General features: G+C 47.7%; 1 pseudogene; it reads right to left on the bottom strand.

Moving 5' to 3' along the window:
• Positions 1–20,787: 20,787 nt before the first annotated feature.
• Positions 20,788–20,861, bottom strand: LOC142447437 (U4 spliceosomal RNA; annotated as a pseudogene).
• Between the last annotated feature and the right edge of the window lie 987 nt (positions 20,862–21,848).

Below are 21,848 nucleotides of genomic sequence, written 5' to 3'. Positions count from 1 at the left end.
AGTTAGAAGCAAAGGGTTGAGTAATGTCAAGCCCTTGGGAGAAGAGTATCATCACCATTTACATTTGGCCTTTCAACTTGTCAAAGGCTTCATACTCATTGTTGTTGGTTTTCATCCTTACCACCTGATTGGCTGATGAGACCATTGCCCCTTTTCTCTAGAGGAAGACAAGTTAAAACACCCTAAGCCAGTGGGGTCCAATGACCCTTTCACAGGGGTCGCCTAAGACCATCAGAAAACACAGATTTCCCTTGGTCTTAGGAACCAAGACACAGCTCCTCTATCCATCTCCAGGCAGGTCCACCCACATGCAGATACGCCCACCTACCAGTACCTGGTGTGAAGACTGTTCCCCATGCTACACCATGCTTCAAGACAAAATTTCATTTATTTGTCATTAGAAATAAATATTTCCCAATATATAATTATATATATTTTTGATTCATAACTATACTTTAATTATGTTCAATTTGTAACAATGAAAAGACATCCTGCATATCAGATATTTGCATGGCAATTCATAACAGTAGCAAAATTCATTATGCAGTAGCACTGAAAATAATGTGATGGTTGGGGGCCACCACCACATGGGGAACTGTATGAAAGGGTCGCGGCATGAGGAAGGTGGAGAAGCTCTGCCCTGGGCACTGTGCACCGTGGTGGCAGAATGGAAAGAAAGCTCACATTTGTCAGCCCAAGGCCAGGTAAAAAAGCTTGGGGAGGCTATGAAGAATGTAATCAATGTCATCGATCTGTGCCTATAGACATGTTGAAATAGGCGACTGTCTTATTCTATATAAAGAGCCCTGGTGGTGCAATGGTTAAGCACTCGGCTGTGAACCAAGAGGTCGGCCGTTTGAGCCCACCAGCTGCTTGGTGGGAGCAAAGACCTGGTGATCTACTCCCACGAGTTACCACCGAGAAAGCTCTAAGGGGCAGCTCTACTCGGTCACGTATGCTCCTTATGGGTTGGAAATGACTAGATGCCACACAACAACAACATTGCTTTTTACATATATAGTTGTTAGATGCCATCAGGCTGAGCGGGATGGCGTCTAGACCATAATAGGAGATTTTCCCAAGGAAGTAAAACTTTTACTCCTGTCATCTTTGTGGCCACTTTTGGCAACTTATTAATAATGGCTTAGACAATAATGTGGCAAGCCAGTTGTTTGCGTCTAAAATTCTGCAAACAAAGAATAGATCCCCCTCCTTCATTACATTTGATTTTCACACATGACCTAAGCCATGTCATGGCCCCCAATAAGTAAGGCCCCATGCTGGGGGAAATAAGGTACCCTGAGTTCTGAAATGACGAAATGAGTCTGCAGCAGGTGCTTATCAGTGACATCCTTCTGTATTTAAATTTTTGCTCTATTACAATGTACCGGTTGTTTCACATGGCAAATGAATAGGAGAGACTGATAAGATTCACTCTATTGCTAGTGACATACAAACACAACCAGAAAGATTGGGAGAAATATTTTGTGAGAAATATCTCATGAGGCCAAGGAGACCTGAAACTAGAATTCCAGTGAAGGCCGCTGATGAATTTCTCACTCGCACTTAAAAAAAAAAAAACGGTCAGATTGTTGGAGCTAGAATACATTTGTCAGTAGACTGATGTTCCAGCCAAATGCTCATACTGGCAGAAAACTCATACAGCATGAAATTATTTCATAAGATGAAATTATTTTGTAAGGTGAAATATTTTTACGCTCCATTATTCTAACCTGAAGCTAGTAATGCACTCTTCGCCTCCTGAATATTCCCTGTAGTCAGGGATGATGTGTGAGGTGTCTGCTCTGTCCAGCACCTTGACCACACTGCCCCCAGTTCCAGTGACACGGACTAGTGACCTTGACTTGGAGCTTGTCATGAGTCCGTGGTCAGCATGCAGCTGCCAACATTTAATCTGCCTTCGAGATGTGAACCTACGCCAGATCTCCTACATTTCCCTTAGCAGTTTCATTGTAGATTGATTGACCATGACTTTCCACATTGATTTCCCATTCCTTCCATTCTCACACCTTTGCACCCTTTAACCAAAGAAGACTGGATACAGTTGGGAAGGCTTCAGGCTCTGTATACGTTGTCCCTCCCTTTTCCTGTGCTCGGCACCAGAAATACCCTTTTCACTTCTCTGTAGGCCAAAGTCATTCAAGGTGCAACTCCAAGGTCACCTCCTCTCCAACACCTTACACTGCCTACAGTCCAGCCCACCAGTCCTAGCTAGAGCTCACCTCTCTTCCCGCCCCACTCTTCTTTCCTCAGAAGCCCTTTGGGACCATCTGGAATTTGTGGCCCTTCCCATTTTCTGGCTCATACTTCAGGTGGTTGTGCACACACCGTGGGGGTTCTAGAAAGAAGCTTAAGGCTACACCGGCGTCTCAGTGTGTACCAATGCCCCTTTAAACACCAGACTTTGAGGAAGCTCCCTTGGAGGGCTCACCAGAATCCAGCTGTTACTCATTACTATGTTGTAGTTGGAATATAACACATTGCTCCCTGCCATTGAGTAGATTCTGACTCATGGTGACCCTACAGGACAGAATAGAATGGCCTCTGTGGGCTGCCGAGGCTACAAATCTTTATAGAATAGAATACCTCATCTGGCTTATGCTCTATCATATATCCACGAGGCAAAGTTCTCAAATGTCCCTGCAACCACGTCATTCTTCTTTTGCCCCAGGTGCTATATGGTTACTCTTCTTTCCCCTACAGCAAGGCTAACTTGCTGCGTACAAGTCACGTGACCCATCCTGTTCATCTCATCAGACAGGCAGGCATCACTGTCACGGCGCATATGATGTTCAGTTGGAGCAAAAACGAACCCATTAAAGTTGGCAACGCATGCACGAAGAACCTGAAGGGCTGCAGGATGCCCTGGCCACATCGCCAGGAAAGGCAGCGGGAGGAGGGGGTGGTGGTGAGGCACGGAAAGGGCAGGGGGCTGTAAGAGCTGGAAGCCCATCAGGAGAGGGGCAGAGAAGGCGACCTGGGAAGACAGCAAGGAAGAGAGCTGGTGCTGGGAGACTGCAAGGTGCAGGGGCTCAGCTCTCAGGGACAGAGGTGGGAGTGGGGTGGCTGCAGTGGCACAGACCCTGCACCATCCCCCCTCCCCTGCCCCCCACCCCACATGGTTGTCTACATACCTTTCCTGTGTAGAATCCGCTGTTCACACCCCATCCAAGTCACATAGCATTTTCCAGAACGTGGGCATGTTAAGTGACACCTCCCAAATGAAATCGTTGACAATGTTAGTGTTTCCTCTGTTTGGGTACCAATGACACTGGATAAGGGTAGATGGAACCGTGTCCCCCACAGATATGTGCCCACGACTCTCAGTGGCTGGGCAGTGACGTAGATGATGTAATTTGGCAGTTGTGTAACGATGCAATCAACTGCTAAATATGAGCCTTCAATCAGTTAGAAGGAAATTGAGCTGCGAAGCAATCCTTTCACTCAGATCACAGGAATTTCCCTAGGGTGTGCTCTGCATCACTTTTTATCTCACAAAAATAAAAAACTCTAAACTCACTGCTGCCAGGTCAATGCCAACTCATCGCGACCCTCTAAGACAGGGTAGAACTACCCTGTGAGTTTCCAAGACTGTAACTATTTATGGGAGTAGAAAGCCCTGTCTTTCTCCCTCAGAGCGACAGGTGGTTTTGAACTGCTGACCTTTCAGATCACAGCCCAACTCATAATAACCATGATGTTACCAAGGCTCCTTTTATTTCACAGCATAGAAAAGGAGAGAGAAGGCAGCAGTGAAGGAAGAACCCAACTAACCACCAAGAACGAGGAGCCAAGAGAGGAGTGTTTCCGCCGGACCCCAGGGCATATCCTGAGATCCTCTTAGGCCCAGGGGAAGATGGGCACCAAGACGCCCGGAGAGCCTCGAAGACAAGAACTTTATCCGAGAACCGACACAGTAAGAAAACTTTCCCCTAGAGCTAGTACCCTGAGTTTGGACTTGCAACTTCTTAAACTCTGTCACAGCGGTCTACTAGTGGTGTTTCTGCCATAGAAGCACTAGATGACGACTAAGATAGTGATTACTATTTAACCTCAAACAATGCATGTGTGGTAGTTAGGTGATCTTATGTCAACAATGTGTGAAAGTGTAGGGGTGGAATTCAATCTGTCAATCAGGTCAGAGCCTGAAGATCCCTCCTCAGGAGCGTGGCCTTGTTATGAGAGAGAGAAAGAAAGAGAAATCAGAACCCCCCCACTTCCTGCCCTTCTGTCTTCCTGCCTGCCTCTGGGCGTGGCCCCGTGGGGCCACCCGACCCTGAGAGCTGTCAGCACCTTTCCACATTTCCACTGGCCTTGGATCCACGGGACTCTGCCCACCAGCCTACGATCTGATCGTCTTTCTGCTTACAGACCTCCTGCTACGGGAATCTGAAGAGGACCTTAAGGACTGGCCTTGGACTTAGGGACTTGAGTGGGACTGGGCTCTGGTACCTGGTTGATAGAAAGCGCATATACTTATGAATGCCACTGGATTTGTTTCGCTAGGTAACCCACCCTAACACAGCATGTCTTTACTTGCCTAAAAGTTTGATTCTGGGGAATTACAAGGTTAATTTTTCTTAAGATGATTATGACTTTATTGTATTTGTAACTCATCTTCCTGAATCAGCCGAAAACAAATGGATCCATTAACTTTGTAGAATGTACTTTTTTGGCCCTCCGCTTCAGCATTGGCAGTTCTGTAAGAATCAGCTTCAGGAATTTGTTGCTGCATTTGGAAAATAATTGGAGGCATTATGTCTCTTAGGAAATCCCCTTTTGAATGATTTCTTTTAGAATTTAGCCCACAAAAGCCTGACTCTTCATAAGGGCTTGTCTAGTGTTTTGTTCTTTTGATGATGGGCCTTGTGTAACTGGCTATGCTTGGCTCCTTTAGCTTTGGTTGTTACGTTCAGGACATTAATATGGCTCTTCTAGCAATAGTCCCTTAGGAGGCCTGATGGCAGAGTGGCTTGCAAGTTGAGCTGGTAACTGCAAGGTCAGCAGTTTGAACCCACTAGCTGCTCTGAGGAAGAATGATGAAACTTGCTGTTCCCATAAAGATTCACAGTCTGAGAAACCCACAGGGGCGGCCCTACACTATTCTATAGGGTTCTCTGGAGTCAGACTCAACTCAATGGCAGTGACTGAGAGCTATAGTCTCTGCGCCTCCCACACAATGATGATGCGGGACTATGCACGCCGGGGGCTTGTGGACCACCCAGGGGATGTCTGCTAATACAAATAAGGCGCATGAAACCTTTGTGGGTGTGGCCATATAAATCAGAAACATAGAACTCTACTGAGGATTGGTCAGCTTCTCCATCTTGCTAAGCTAAGCAAGACACATAGGGGCAGAGCCTGGCAGAGACTGCTGCAGTAGGGCTTGCTGGCCCCAAGAGCTAAGAGCTATAACACTTGCTCAAGGAGGCCCCTGGCAGAGCTCAGGGGCAGAGGGCAAGAGGAAACTCTCCCTGTATCCAGAGTCACTGTTGAATCAGAACTGCTTCCCTACTAAACCCCACAATCATGAGTGTCAGCGGGGGCATTGGTGGGAGGGAGAGGACTGAGGGGAGGAGGAGTTGAGACCAGAGATGATGGAGGGGTACAGAGTTTGGGAAAGTTGGACGCTGCGGACATCGTCAAATCTGCCTCACAGGAACTGGCTTTGTACTGGTCCCCTAGAAAACAAATGATTCATTTAGATTTCTGGGGAGCTTGGAACCCATATTCAAAATGTAGTTATAATATCTGTGCTGGTTCTGCCTTCTTCCCCCTCCCCCACCCTACTTATATACCTACTTTAATATGACTTAGTGTGGTGGAGGGACTGTAGATGACGTGAGGGGATTTACATATCAGACCACCAACTCTGCATCCAACAGTTCAATTCACTCATCAATGCCCCCCTCCATGTATTTAATATGACTTTTCTATCCATGTCTGTGATTCCCACCAAATGATGGAGTGGGAGTATGCAAACAGGGTGGGTAGAATGCTAAGAGAGAGGTTTGGTTGGTTTGGGTTGCCTTTTCCAGGAAGTGAGAGAAGTCCCGTAACGATTGGAGGAAGACCCTGGCCTGCCCCCCGACCCCCCACCCCAAACACACACACCAGGCAGCATAGTTGAGATCTCTGACTGAAATGCTGGAGGCTGAGCTCAGGGCCGTCAGAGGTGGAGGCAAGGAGAGCACAGGCCGGAGCAGAGGAGCAGGCTAGCTCCCAAGCTTAAGGCAGAGGCCACGGCTGAGAACTGGAGAGAGACGTGCCTAGTGGCTGAGGAAAGGTATTGCTGTGGACCAGAGCCTTACTGTTTACTGATTCCCAGCGTGTGGTAACCCATTCACTTACCTAACAAACCCCCGTACTTATGAGTTTTGTCTGTGAGTTCTGTGTAGAGTGGAGGTATGTCTGACATGGCGACAGGAAAGCCAGAGGCCAGCAATGGTCCTCTCTCCTCTGCTGTTTTTCTGTACCTGTGGTTGGTAGGTGCCCTTTAATCAATTCCAACTCATAGTGGCCCTAGCTACACCCGAAGGCAACAAGACGTGGTCCTGCACCAGCCTCACAGTGGCTCTGGTTGTTGAACCCTCTGTTGCAGCCGCTGCGTCAATCTGTCTTGCTGAAGGCCCCTCTACTTTACCAAGCATGATGTCCCTCTTCAGGGACTGGTTTCTCCCGGTATGTCCCAAATACATGAGCTGACCTCCCACCAGCCTTGCCTCTACGGAGCGTCTGGCTGTACCTCCTCTACGACGCGTTTGTACCTTTGGCAGTCCCTTGTACTTTCCATATTCTTTGCCAGCACCATGAGGCAAATGCACCGATCCTTCTTCCGTCTTCCTTATTCATTGTCCAACCTTCACCTGCATATGAAGCAATTGAAAATAAAATGACTTGGGTCAGGTGCACCTTGGTCCTCAGAGAAACACCGTTGCTTTTCAACACTTTAAAGAGGTCTTGTGCAGCAGATCTACCCAATGCAATGTGTCCTTTGATCTCTTGACTGCGGCTTCATGAACATCGACTGAAGATCCAAGCAACACAAAATCCCTGTCAACTTCAACCTTTTCTCCATTTACCGTGATGTTACTATCGGTCCAGTTGTGAGGATTCGGGTCCTCTTTACATTGAGTGGGAATCCATGCCGAAGGCTGCAGTGCCTGGTCTTCATTAAGAGGTGCTTCAAGCCTCCTCACTTTCAGCAAGCAATGTCGGGGCCTCGACATATCACAGGTGGTTCATACGTTTTTCTCCAATCAGGATGCCACATTCTTCCTCATATAATCCAGTTTCTCTGATTATTTGCTCAGTGTGCAGATTAGACAATTATGGTGAGAGGCTACAACACTGATGCACACCTCTTCGGGTTTTAAACCGTGCACTCGTCCCTGGTTCTTGCCTCTTGATCCATCCATGCGCAGGTTCTGCATGAGCACAAGGTAGCGTTCTGTCTTTCGCATTCTTCTCAAGGCTGTCATAGTTTGTTGCGATCCATATAGTCAAATGCTCTCTCGTGGGCAATAAAACACAAGCAAACATCTTTCTGATATCTTCAGCTTAGAGCTACACACAAGTCACCACGTACGATAGACTGACAGGTCGTGGCTTTTGCACCTACTATTCCGAATTGAATTTATTTCTTTATTTTTGTTTGATTTTCTATCTTACCATTTATATGAATGTAAACTATGGGAAAATTTCTACGGAATAGATGTGATATAAACAACACCAATGTGTGGGTTTTTAAAAAATAATAGGGTGTGAATTTTTTTATCAGTCCATCATTTTATGTCACCAAATTTCCTTTTAGAATATAATCTCATGTAAAGAAAATTAAATGCTGATGGAACTATGTTTTCTTCACGTGTCAGCCTGTCTTGGGAAGCTCAAGAGGTTTGCTCATATGCCTCGATCGTTTTTATCTGAGAATCAATGTTAATAACCTGTACCAAAGTTTTGCACAGCACAAGCTCTGTGGAATGTTGTCCCTGGTTCTGTGGCCAGTAAAAGTGGGGACGTTATGTGAGATACTTTCACTTCAGGATTGTCCTGAGCTTCCCATTTGCTTCTCATGTTGTGATTAGTCATGAGTGAAGACAAGGCAGACTTTCCCCACCTTGAGTAACTTGGGCCCAGTTCTGCCTCATCAGTTCATGCTGCTACAGCAGAAATACTGCTTGTAGGTGGCTTTGACCAACAGCAATTCATTCTATCAATGTTTAGGGGCTGCAAGTTCCAATTCGAGGGGCTTGCCAGGGAAACGTTTTCCTTCTCCCTGGACTCTCTGCCCCTCGGCTTCTCGGAGCTCTTCCTGTGGAGTAACATCTGACTTCCCCCGTCTCTACCTGCTCCGCCTGCTCTTTCCGGTCTCATAAGCAATGGAGTGAAAACACAACCTTCTCTAATGCGCTCAGATAAATGGAGCAAAGAAACCCTTTCTTTAATAGGGTTATGGCCGTAAGGCTAGGGGTACACTTGACAACGCTTATTTCTGGGGAGACACCAATCTAGGGCATCACTCCCCTGCCCCCCATTCTTCCTCCACAATTTTGTCTTTCACCGAAACTCCATTCAGTTTTCTGAGGAACTTGGGTCTCCGTGGCAGCGTCACGCTCCCTGGACCACGCAGTGAAGGAGACCGGCGCCACCTTTCCAGAATCCACAGGGGAATCCGAAAGGGCTCTTCAGAGGATCTTTTAATTTCTGAAAAGTCATCTAAGTGTAATGGCAGTAAATGCATGGCTTTCAATGCAGGGCCCTCATCATGTTTACTTCAAGTCTTCTCGTCTGGACAAAAACATTTTAAAAAATTCAATGACCATGCCACGCATGTGACAGTCGAGCTGCTCAGTGTCCCGGAGGCAGAATCAGATTGGAAGTGTGCATAAAACTAGAGGGGAAGGGCTCAAACGGTGCACATTCAGAACTGTATTTAAGTGGCGCGCATGGGAAACCCGGGTAATTACCTTTGAGGTCTCTTTCCACGAAGTTCAGCCTCAACCAGGAGGTACAGTGTTATTAAGATGGACAAGACTGCTCAAGGATTCAGGAGGCTCATTAAGACATTTGTCAATGTTCGCATATTTTCAACACGGGGACAGAGGTGGATCGTGCTGCCATCTTGTAAGGACATGCATTCGGCAGGTGGCCTTTGCTTCCACAGAGCACAGCGGCGCCAGAGCCCAACTAGGGTCTGCAGTCACTTATCATAGAGGGTCACAGCTAACATTTGCTCCTGCTTTGCGCTCAGAAGGAAGCGGATCAGGAACGGATGCCCGGGATCGTCGTGCTCAGGTAGGAGGCTGGGTTCCAGTGCTGGAGTCAGACCGGGCTGCGTTTCAATCCTGCCTCTGTCACTAGCCATGCCTTCGGGAGCTCACCTCCCTGCTCCAAGCTCAGTTCCCGCCTCCATAAACGGGAGTCATAGCCTCTGACTCGGATCCTGGGTTGTGAGGATTAAATAAAACGATCCACGGTGTGAGGAGCACCCCGCCCCCCCCCGCCCCCCCCCGCCCACCAGCAAGTCCGTCCCGACCCATAGAGGGCGGGTTACTAGTCCGGCTGCTAACCCAGAAAGAGCACTTGCTACTCCTGCCGAGGCTTACATTCGTGGGACTCTCCAGCGACAGTGTCGCGCTCCCACACGGTCGCTCTGAGATTGGTGCAGAATACGCACTCAGTAAAAGCAGGATCAGTTTGAGCAGACAGGACGAGTGCACCTCTCGTTTCCTAGGTCCCAGGAAAAGGCAGCGCTGGGGGTTGAAAGTTGATCTTCTCGGTCCCAGCGGGGAAGCTTGCTGTGGTGAGTGCCGGGTCAGCCTGCGGGGTTTCCTTGCCAGCTCACACTCTGCCATGGCGTCAGCATAATGGGCACGCGGGTGGAGTGCCGTGCGACCTTGGCCCATGTGTGTTGAAATCCACGCACTACCACGTAGGAGGTCTGCAACAGTAGATGGTGACTGGCTGGTGATATCTCTAGATAAACCGTCCTTCGGTGCCCTGGAGTCTACTTGGACCTAGAGTGAGTCTCTGTGAGAGAGGGGTGCTGCCCCCTGGGTTTGCTGGACTGTAATCGCAGGACTTTCTCCTGCAGAACAGCTGGTAGGTCAACCTTTGACGAGCAGCTGAGCTCCTAACTACTGACCCACAAGGGCTTCTTAAGCGCTGGCTAGATGATGCTGAAAGGTAAGAAGTCCTGTGGGCCTAGGGAGCACTTCCTCTTGTCAGTCCGCAGAGAGCAGGGTTTGGCGCGGCCCCAGTCCACCCCATGGAGTAGAGTTAGCCTCTCTTGTATCTTACTCCCTGTAGCCAGATGTAAAGAAAGAAACAGAAAGGGCTTTCTCATCCCCATTCCTTTTTTACAACCTTGTTTATAAACTTTATCTGCCTAATCCAAAATAAAATATTAAAGACCTTTAATAGGCTCTTGGAAGTAACATTTTGGCAAGCTCTCCCGATCATGTTTACTGCATCTTGGGTTTGTAGTTACAGTAAGTCAATTGGAACTTTTCGGTATAATTTCAACTTTACACTTAAATAGGAGATGCTTAAAAGAGCAACAAAGGAGGGAATATTCAAATAAATGTCTCACCAAATGTTTGATATTTGCTGCCATTTATTGGAAATGACAAACATGGAAACAGCATAGGTAGTTGTATGTATATGTGTATGCATGAGCATTATAAAAATGTTACCTTGAATTCTGTCAACCTCAAAAGCCGTGCGGGCCAGGAGTAGACGCAGGAAGGCTCTCAAGAAGGTGACAGGGAACTGAAGCTTGAGGGAGGAATTGGGACAGACGAAGGCACTGAGGACTGTAGGTCATTAAAATATAAAGTATGTGTAGCTGACCTTACAGTCTAAAGAGCAAAATAAAAGCAAGGGCCTGAGAATACAGATAGTATCCTGAGAGATATAACATTAAATAAGTCACTCTGCTTTCCCTGGTGATGTTTCCTCCATGCATTCCAGTGCAGTGGAACAATGCTTTATGGTGGGAACGGACTGGTCTTCTCCCGCTCCCTGCAACATGAGAAACTGACCCCAGCTGAGGTGACCCCCCAGTAGCAAAGTGGTTTTTAAGAGGTACAAATAAGGAAAACGCCCTAGTTTTCTAGTTTGGTTCCATTTCTGGTATGTCCTCTCAATGTCAAGCAACAGTAAATTAAGGACTTTATTACAAACATATTGGCATCAATGGGACTACCTAGACATAATTTATGATCCAAGATCATCTGCCTCAGATGCCTCCTTTGTCGTGAAACTAGCAGAATCAGATGGTGCCCAGTTACCGTTACTGCACATTTTGATCTAAGATTCTAGGGAATCATTCTGATCAAAAGGGTAAAATTGTAGAACAGAACTTAAAATTCTTATAAAATTTAGATTCCCCCACCCCCAGCCCCCTGGAGAAATGGCAGCTACATGAACCCCTGAAACTCTTGCCCTGAGGTGATCTTCAAACTCTACACCAGAATTATCCCTTGAAGTCTTTAAAAGCAAGCAATAGTTGAAAGAATGTTTGCTTGGGCTTTATGCTCCTCTAAGAGCTATCTAGGTGAGATCCAATGGGCAGAAGCCACTCAAAAGATTACATAGGAAACTTAGGGGGCAGTAAGTTCATGTTCATGGGCAGGACCAGCTCAGGAAAGGAGAGCGGGAAAAGCTGTATAACTTGGAAGACTCATTTGTGTTACTGAATTATACATGTAGAAACTTGGGCTTCTGGATGCTTTTACTGTGTATATTCTCAACGTGAACAACAATTAAGCTATTTTAAAATTATTATTGTTGTTGTAAGCCTTTACGTTTTGAAGTAGTTTACTCTCCCAGCCATAGTAACCAGAGGAAATGTGTCTCTCAGTTATGCCCGGGCTTCCTGAGAGGGTCTCAAACATATTCAAGGAATACTTCTCTGATGACTCAAGGGATCACACAAAGTGCAAACCCCCCTGTCGCAGCTCGTGCAAGGGCAACTGGTGTGGTCAGTGCCAGCGCTGTTTGGAAAATTTCATCTGTAGATGGGGAACCCTTACTGGTCATTTGATACCGGGAGAGAAGCTGGAAGACCATGACCTGAAGCGAAACCCCCGCGTGCTGTGACTTGGCAGCTTAGGCACGTGTTCCAAAGTGCCGTTGTGTGTTCTTTTGGAGTTCCATTAGAACAAACCACAGGACGCACGGCCATTCCAGGCTGCGTTGTCCAGTCACAGCATCGCCTGCACACCCACACGCCATCATCCTTCTAGGAACCCTGAAAACACAGGAGGGTGTGGTTTGAGGCCAAAGAGGAGCCAGGAGGTCCACACTGTACTTTAAGCAAACCAATCCGTTTCAACTCATAGCGACCCTAGAGGACAGAGGAGCACTGCCCGTATTTCTCTATAGAAGGGGATAGCCACACCTTCCTCCTGCAGAGATCCCGCCCCCGCCCCACCCTCGCCCCCACCCCCGCCCCCGCCCCCCACAGCACAATGTGCCCACTCATTCTTCCAGGGCTATCCTGGGAGAATTTTGTTGAGAAACTGTCTCTGGGCTACTCTACAGTCCCAATCTTGCCCCTTTAGATGTCTTTTCCCCAAAACCACAAGGGCATTTAGAAGGAACATGATTTGACTCCCTCGAGGAGGCAAGCATCGCTGTTTCGACATAGTAGAGTACATGGAAGGATCTAGAACTCTTTGGGGAAGGTTAGAGAATAGGAACACTGCCTTCAGAAGCAGATAATTCAAGACGAAGGGTATGGAAAGGAACAAGAGGCTTACGTTTTTGGTTAACAAAGGTTCTATTATTTTGTACCATTATTTTTGGACATATCCTACATTAAAAAAATAGCTTTATTTCAAGGAAAATGGTTCACACAGTTTTTCAGGCTGGCAAGTCCCAAATTTGTGGATCAGGTGGAAGGCTGGAGGCTCCGCCTGACGTGTGTTTGGAGGGGCTGCAGGTCTAGCAATAGACTCCTTATGTCTCAAGAGCTGGAGGTCAGAGCAGGACAAGATGAGTGCAGGATTGAGAGAGCACGAGCTTTGGTGGGACGTTCATTTGTATCCTGAACCCAGACCACACCTCCAAGGAAACGTCTCTTCCCACTCTTAGACTGCTCCCATCAGGTCACCAAGTGGGAGGTGATACACAGGGAAGCCTACCTATAGGCGGTGACCCATAACAGTAGCCATCACAGGTGCAAGTGGCAGAAACCCCAGCGAAATGGTCACTGACACACACACTTTTCACCTTCTCTCATGGGGAAGCCCAGAAGGAGGCAGCAGGGGCGGGGATGCAGTTTGATGGCGTCTTCTTGTTGCTTCGTGAATTCAGAATGTCAGCTGCACCCCCGGACACCACCCCTGTTGCTGTTGCTGGGTGCTGGCGAGTCGCTTCTGATCACAGCACACTGAGGTATAGCAGAATGAAACGCTGCGCCAGCCTCCCGGAGCGCCCACCTGGAGCCCGTCATTGCACCCACAGGGTCAATCTCTCTGTGGGCCAGGCAGCAGGAAGAAAGAAGGACAGCACATTAAAAGTGTGTCAGCTCAGTCTCCCATTGCCCGAAAGCACTTTCCCGGAAGATTCACCTACCCAGTCTGCTTTCCTCACACAACCTCTGCTTGCAAGAGTCGACCCAAACTGGGTTCTGGTAATAAGAAAAGTAGCATCTACCACACAGGCTTGGGGTGAACTGGTGTGGAATGCTCTAGGGCTGTAGAGAGGCGACATGGGGTGCTAGAGAAAGCATGGGCTTGTGTGTCAGAGTGAGGCCATTCAGTGTGGGATATGAGGTAAAAGACTCACTTTCTCTGCATATTTTCCCCATGAATTATTGGAAGCTCCCTCATGTTAAATAAATACACACACACACACACACTATCCAACATGACACCTGGCTATAGGATACTTGTGGAATAGTGAGCTCCCCTGCTCTATAAGGATCTCTACAGAGATCAGCTCTATTCTGACACCCATGTGGCTGCCGTGTGTTGGAACAGGCTCGACGGCAATGGATTGGTTGTTAGTTGACCTGAAGGATCTTAGCTAGGACCCTCAGAGTCCTGACAACTTAGACTCCTCCAAGTTCCCAGATTCTTTTGCACAAGCAAGAGGTGAACCTCTCAAACCTGTCCTCCATCAGATGCTGAACCCCTCAACTGCCAGAGCAACAAATTAAACATTTCCCCTCCTATGTAGCAGTACTGTAGACACCGGGATGCTCTGGGGTCCCTGGTCCCCCTGTGACCCCTCTTCTGAAGAGCTCTGTGAACTGTAGGCATATTGCTGGTGCCTAATGAACAGCTCTGGGTATGAAGAGGTGGGGCTAACTTAGTGGGTTAGCATCTCTGCTTAGTCATCAGATGTAACTCAGGGACTTCATGTAATACAGACTGAAAGCGCTCTCAATCAGTTATAGGCCTAGAGGTCCTGAGAAGTTAATGTGATGATGGAAGAAACTTACATTCTGACATGATTAGGCTTAAGGATGAGAAGAAAGAAAGACAACGTCAGGGAGACATCGGACAGTGTTAGACATGACAAAATAATAATAATTTATAAATTATCAAGGGTCCATAAGGGGGTAAGGAGGGAGGGGAAAATGAGGAGCTGATACCAAGGGCTCAAAGCTGATACCAAGGGCTCAAAGTAGAAAGCAAATGTTTTGAGAATGATGATGGCAACAGATGTACAAATGTGCTCGACACAATGGATGTATGTGTGGATTGTGATAAGAGTTGTACCAGCCCCCAATAAAATGATTTAAAAAAAAAAAAAGGACAAAGTCAGGAACAGGGCGACCATCACAAATGCTATTTCCCAAACTCGGCTGGTATGAGCACAGCGCTGTGGCTGTGGGATTATTTGGTTAAAGAAACTCTAGCTGTGACATCCCTGGGTGATGCCAACAGTTTACTAGGTTGGTTAGAAGGTCGAGTCTACCCAAGAGTACCATGGAAGAAAGGCCTGGTGACCTACTTCTGAAGAATCAGCCGTGGGACATCTGTGGCCCGCAGGTCTACCGTGATCCACATGGCCACTCTGTGGAAACTCCAGGGTAAGGCCCACCAGTCTGTTATTTGACAAGCCCGCGGGTGCTTCTGGACCAGACCTACATCTGAGGAGCTTAGCCTCAACGTGTTATCAGCTCTGCTGATTTTTAAATTTTAGATTTTCAGGCATGTGAGATAGCTGTTACCGGTTGAACGACATCCTCCCAAAATATGTGTTGTCAATCCTAATCTCTGTGTGTGTGGTTACAGACTCAGTGAGGAAGGGCTTTCTGGGTTCTGCTAATGTGGCAAGATTAGGAGAGGGTGGACCTTGAGCCAGTCTCTTTTGAGATATGGAAGAGATTGAACAAAGAAGCAGAGAAGAGACAGGGTGAGATAGATGCCAAAAGACAGGAAACCCTTCAAGGAATGAAGAGGCAGGAACTGAGAGACCTTTTGCCGAGAGCTGGAGCTTCCCGCCTCCGAAGTGATGAGACAGTAAGTTACTACAGTATTTCTGTCGGAGCAGCACCAAGACAACATGCTAGACAGAAAAGACGTCACCAGTTCTTCTCTTGCATTTCCTAATGCAAGATGATTTCAATATAAAAATGTCAATCACATCTGAAACCTAAAAAATGCATAAAGTTCTATAGACGTCATTTTAATCAGTTATGCAACCTGTTATTTGGCAGCCTCAGGATCTCCTCTGGGCTCCACACAGCTGCTTCTTTATGGTGTCGTGTTAAGGTTCGTTGTGAGACGAGTTTTCCTAAGGCATAGATTCTTCATTGTTCCCTTATCAGTGGTACAAGGAAACAATCCACTGTCAGATGCAGGTTGGTCACTGTTTTAGGTCAAAGGGCTCATTTCTTCACGGGAATTCACTGCATATCATGCCTTCCCCCCAATTTCTTGCTTGAGTCGGCAGTTAGCAAAGAGCGGTGCCAAGGTAGAGGAGGGAGCCCAGGGGTGCTGTCAGAGGAGGGGAAGCTTTTCTGGAAAACAGGCAGGCATTGGGGAATCAGAAAACATCACCTCTAACTCCAAGGTCTGCCAGTACTTGCTCTCTGCGACCCTTCCTTGGTCCTCATTTCTGTTTCTGTAAAATGAGATAGCACAGTTGGGGCTGTGGTTTTTGACCTTTTTTTTTTAAGCCACAGACCCCCTAGGAATCTCTGAAAGCTGGGGCTCTCTCCCCAGAAATATCTGAGTGTGAAACTCCCAGATCCCCAAGTCCTGGATCAGTTGGGACTCTGTGGGCTACTCCAACTTTGACCTTGTGGAAAGTTCTGATGCAGCTATGAAATATGGGGCAAAGAAAAGTCCCACTCTGGGGAAGGAATTAAAGAATGTGGTTATTCCTTAACACGCTGCAAAGAACCCATCTATTAAACTTCGCCTTCCTTTCTAATAAGTGGCTGGTCTCAGAAACAAGCAGCTCATTCCCTCCCAGACTCCAGGTTGGGAAAATCCCTAGTGGTCACACTTTTTTGGAAAAGTGAATTGTCAAAGTTTTACATGTTTTTAAAAAGTTTTCATTTCGTCAGTGTGTGACAGGAAGCAGCCAATCCGAACTCTGGAGCTATTTAGTAATTATCCTTCATCTGCTAATTTATATTCAGGAAAGAGCTGATTGAAATGGGCTTCCACGCAGCTGTTGATTAGGCATAATGGCAAAGTAATCATCATAAAACTAATAATCAGAGCAGAGTCAACATTTGGAAAGTTGTTGTTGAGGAACCAGAAAGCTCTAAAGTAAAAAACCAGGTCCAGTCAACACACACACACACACACACACACACACGTTTTCTTTTGTAATTCAACATCAATTAAACAGAGCATAGTAAAACCAATTAATTACACTGAGTTTGAGGTCAACTTTCAAAATGCAAACCTCCATGATAAACAAACCACAATATTGAAAGCCTTCTTGAAAAATCAATAAATAAACAGCCATCATCCTAGGAAAGGCTGCAGTGCATGTCATTCACGATATACCAATACATTCTAAATAGGTCTGTTCTTTGATTAGCTCAAGTCCTTTGTTGCCTGCCCGTCCCCTCCACCCCTCTGCCCCGGTCCACTCAGCAAGTGTGCCTGTGGCCAGGTGATGCTGAATCAGGGTGGCCGTTATAGATCTCCACTGAGCAGCTCCTGGTAACCGTACAGCTCCCCCAGGAAAACTGAGATTAACGAGCCCACAAATGGGATAGCATGGAGTTTCAGATCTTGGTGATGATAGCAAAGAGCCATTTAGGAGACTTGATAAGAGAACCACTTTCTTTTTTTATTTTTGGCCCTCGTCATCCAGAAGTCTAAAGTCAATGACATTAATGGAAAGTTAGCTGACATGGAAGAACTCCAAATAGAGTCAGAGCAAATGGGCCTCTTGGCTTGTCTTTCATCGTGATGCTGACTGAAGACCAGGTGACAAGCCCTGTTAGGACTCTAACCACAGTTCATTGGAAATCATTGGAGAGCCAAAGGTGCACAGAGATGATGGATACCAGTCAGGGGTGCTCAGAAGTCCCATGATCTGACCCAAAGGCACATATGTTTGGGGGTCTCAGCAGAGGCATATTTAAAGTATGACAGTATGGGATATGCCCTGGGCACCACTGGAGGGGTGGCATCAAGGTGCAGTTTCAATTAGCCACCACATCTCCAGCTGTGAGAAGTATCTCAGCAACTCAAAACTAACTGCGGCAGAGTGCTGGGTCTCAGCACCTTCCGTTGATTTCTCTCTAGTTTCTCCTCTTATTTCCTTTGTATACATTTGAGTTCACCCTGGGCAGCATGGAAGCCCTGGAGGCCACTGCCAACTGAACTCAGATAGTTCCAGAGGTGCATCTAATGTTTGGTACCTGCCCGGAGCGACACTCGAGGTGGCTGGGGACACAATAAACACTTTCCACACACCATTGCCGTTTTTTGCCCCAGCTGTGCGAAATCATTCAGCAATTTAAAACTAATTGTCAGAAGCAATATTTTCTGTATCCGGCTCGCTGCTGGATATTTCCAATGTCAGGCCACTCTAGATAAATTTTCTCAGGATAATGAGCTTCTCTGCTCCAAGATCTGCTTTTTATTTTTCCTTTAAAAATAAATGTGCTCCTTCTCCCCTTTAAAAATAAATGAGCCCCATATGCTGGCTAACCACTGCGTGGAGACCATGGCTTTATATCTTAGTAAGAGAGGACGAAATAGGTGTTGGTGTAAAATTTTCTTTCACTTTCCCACCCTGACCAGGAGTCTTGGTGGAATAGAACTTAAGGGCTGGACTGCTAACCACAACGTCAGCAGTTCAAAACCATGAGCCACTCTATGGGAGAAAGATGAGGCTTTCTACTCGTGCTGAGAGTTAAAGGCTCAGAAATGCGCAGCGTCCGTTCTACCTTGCCCTAGAGGGTCGCCATGTGTCATAATTGACTCTATGGCAGTGATTTTTTATTTTGTTTGAGGTCTCCATCCTGAGACTCTGAGAAGATTGCTACTTATTAAAGAACCGCAATTCATGGGTTGTCATGTTCTTAGCGTTTCACAACAGGCACTCACCGAAAAATGCCACTTCCATGGAAACTCTGAGTCGCCAGAGCTACCTGAGTGCTGACCACTCTGACTGCTGAAGCCTCATGGTCAAATCGTTGAAACTTGCATTCATAAAGAAAGGGTTGTTAAGGGAAGGAAGAAGATGGGGAAGCCCTGACTGGGAGTGGCTGGAGGGCAAAGAGTCCAGTGGGAGAGGTGAACAAACGGGAAAGATGGCGGGAATTTAGGGATGGGTTTCTCTGGAGCAAATTTTCCTTGGTGTTTCCTCTCCCCAGTACACCCAAGGTTGTGAGCTCTGTTGCCTTCTCTCTGGGGTACACTTGAAGCCACAAACCATGGTCACCAGGGCCAGATGGGTGTCCGGCCCTTCCCATGCTGGAAGATGGTGCAGGATTCCTACTTAGTCCATCTTTTGAAATGACTCTGTTTCTCTGCCTGGCGTGGGTTGCCTGTCAGTGTGCTGGCAGGGGTGCGTACGGGGCTGAGAGGATTCTTGGAGAATTTTATAGAGTAATCTAGGGAAAAGCTTTACTCCCTACCAGGCAAAGTTTTTTTTTCTCAGTCCCTGGGCTCCTACCCAAGAGTTTAGGACAGCTCTATAATGTACTTGTAGACAATGGATTGTGACTGACAAAGGTCAAGTTAGCAAGAATCGTAGGATGTTAAGATGACCATTTCTACTGTACATCTTGCAGAAACAGTGGAAGCTTTGATGTGCCAACGGATGTCCAGGGGTCTCGGAACTATGCATTACATCTTTGCTTCTCTCCATCATCATATTTCAGGACCTGGATGGTGTCATTTTGACTCTATTCTGTTTCCCAAATTGCACCAAGTACAGCCCAAATCTTCTCCGTCTCCGTCTCTGCCATCACCAGGAAGAGGGAGGCTGCTGAGGTATTGGGTGGGGGTGGGTGGAGAGCTGGGGATGGAAAGGGGTGGGGGTGGCGGAGAGAAGTTGCTGGAGCTTATGTTGATCTCATTTGAGAGAATGACTATATTCTCATGTTCCGTGTGAGTTGGCATTACAAAACTAGGGCCATTTGATCAATTTATCTGATCTCAAACCTGGCCAAGGAGGCCAAGGTCAATCATTATACCAGTCATCACCAGCTTGTCACCAGGCTACACACAAGCCACCCATGAAGGAGAGAAGGAATCGAGGGAGCGGGGCTGCTTTTTCTCGACTTTCCACACCCTTGGCTCTACTGCTGGCCTCAGCTGACCATCTCGCCACGTAGTTTATGAGGGAAATTCAAGCCGGACTTACAAGTCTACTGAGGTTGGGCTTGTCTTTTCTCCCTTTTCTGTGCAAACCCAATCCTATCACTTGTGCCCTGACTCAAGGCCCCTTCCCAAGAAGCTTCTCAGGGAAGATGTCCCTCTGTTCCTCTTCTCTCTCTTTTGGACCTTCTCTCTCCCCCTTTCCTGGATTGCTGTCCCCAGCACACAAACATGGCCTTACAAACAAAGACCATGCCCTCCGCCCATGTCTCCGTAGCAGCAGCTGTGATTGATCTCTCAGCGCCAGCGTCAGCCGAGAGGCGGAAAGGCTAGCAGGGTGACCCAGACAAGGTGACAGGAGAAGAAAATATGACGTCGTGATAAGGACACATCTGACTTCTGCACTGGGGAGGAAGGAGGCTGGCGTGCACAGGCAGGGCGTGCCAGGATGACTGTTCATGCCCTTGACAAACCTCCAGTGAGCAGTCAAGATGCTCTGCTAGCTGCAGGGGAGGTTGGGAGCACCAGATGCGACCCCCTAGTCTCTCCTCCCCTGTAGACGGAGCACGGGTCCAGGGAGGTGACCGCAGAGAGGTAAGTAAGTGAGGGCAGCAAGGGGAGCCACGCCCATGCCCCTGGACCACACAGACCTTTGGAGCTGGTAATAAGGGACTGGCAGGAGCGTGACCTCTAAGACTTCTTCAGAAAGCCCCTGAACTTTATTGACTTCCTGCCTGAAAACAAAACAAAACACCTCTGTGTTGAGCTTCCTAACCTTGAGCACATTAGACCTTTTCTCCAACTAGCTGTGCTGGGGCCCAGCTGGTCTCCCCTCGGTCATGGAATTCGAGAACAGTTTCAATGTCGCCATAACCTGAACCAAACGGCGGTGCTTCAGACGATTCCGTCAAAGTGTCGGCCCTTCGGCAAGCCTCTTTCAGGAACCCAAACCAAGGCTTCGCCTAATTTAACGTAGAAATGGCTTAGGAAATGACCACTCTTCTTCTTTTTGCTTCCAATTAGCAGTAGTCACACCTCGGATAAACCTCACTGGCTACAGAATTGCCACTGCGCAAAGCTGAAAATGCCCACTCTTTTAAACGGGAAACTGCCTCTCATTCTGGATCCACCCTGCGCCGCCCCTTTCCAGACCCTGCCAGGAGGTGCGTCTCACAAACTCCCTTCGTACTCGGTCTCATTTCCAGTTGGGTGAGGCTGCACGTGGCGGGACATGTGGCCCGCAGAGGCTGGAATAGGTAAGGGGAATGTCTCATGCGCCATGGAGTTCTGGGGTGGACAGCAGGGCAGATGCCGACCGTCCATCGTGTCCAGGCTCCTGTCCTCCTGTCCACCATCTTTATCATGTGACTCGGTTCTAAGAGGGCTGCTGCATGCCATTGATGTCGCAGGCAGGAAGGAAAATAGAAATCTAAGGGCAGGAGACTAAAGGACATGTCAACCAAGTCAGTCTCCTAACAAGAGCTGCCCTGGGATTTCCACGTGTGAACGCCAATGGGTCAGAACTAGCTCATGACGCCTGGAGTGTGGAAGAGGGAAGCATCTTCGTTTTCTGTAATTAGACCAGGGAGCGCTGAGGGTGCAGAGGTTAAGCCTTGTACCACTAACCGGAAAGGGCAGCAGTTTGAACTTGCCAGCTGCTTCACGGGAAAAGAAGCGCCCGTCTGCTTTCATTCGCAGGGTCAGAGTTAGGGGCTCTGAGTGAGAATGAGTCAGACTTGACTCTGCAGCAACAGGATTGGCGTTTGTTTGGACACATGAGAAGATAGGGGAAGGCAAAGCTGTGGATGGCGTTGGGGTAGCTACCGCAGTATCTGTCCACCCCGTGTAGCTGTCCTTCTGAAACAGGCCTCCTCACATCCACTGTCCCTTAGCATCCTAGAGCAGCATGTAAACTTAGCCCCAAACTCATTGCCATCGAGTCGATTCTGACTCATAGAGACTCATAGAGACTCTGTAGGGCAGAGTAGAACTGCCCCCCGTGAGTTTCTGAGGCTGTAACTCTTCATGGGAGTAGAAAACCTCGTCTTTCTCCTGAGGACCGGCTGG

This window comes from Tenrec ecaudatus, chromosome 4 (assembly GCF_050624435.1).
Source record: "Tenrec ecaudatus isolate mTenEca1 chromosome 4, mTenEca1.hap1, whole genome shotgun sequence".
Lineage (NCBI taxonomy): Eukaryota > Metazoa > Chordata > Mammalia > Afrosoricida > Tenrecidae > Tenrec > Tenrec ecaudatus.
This window is presented reverse-complemented; position numbering and strand designations above follow the sequence as displayed.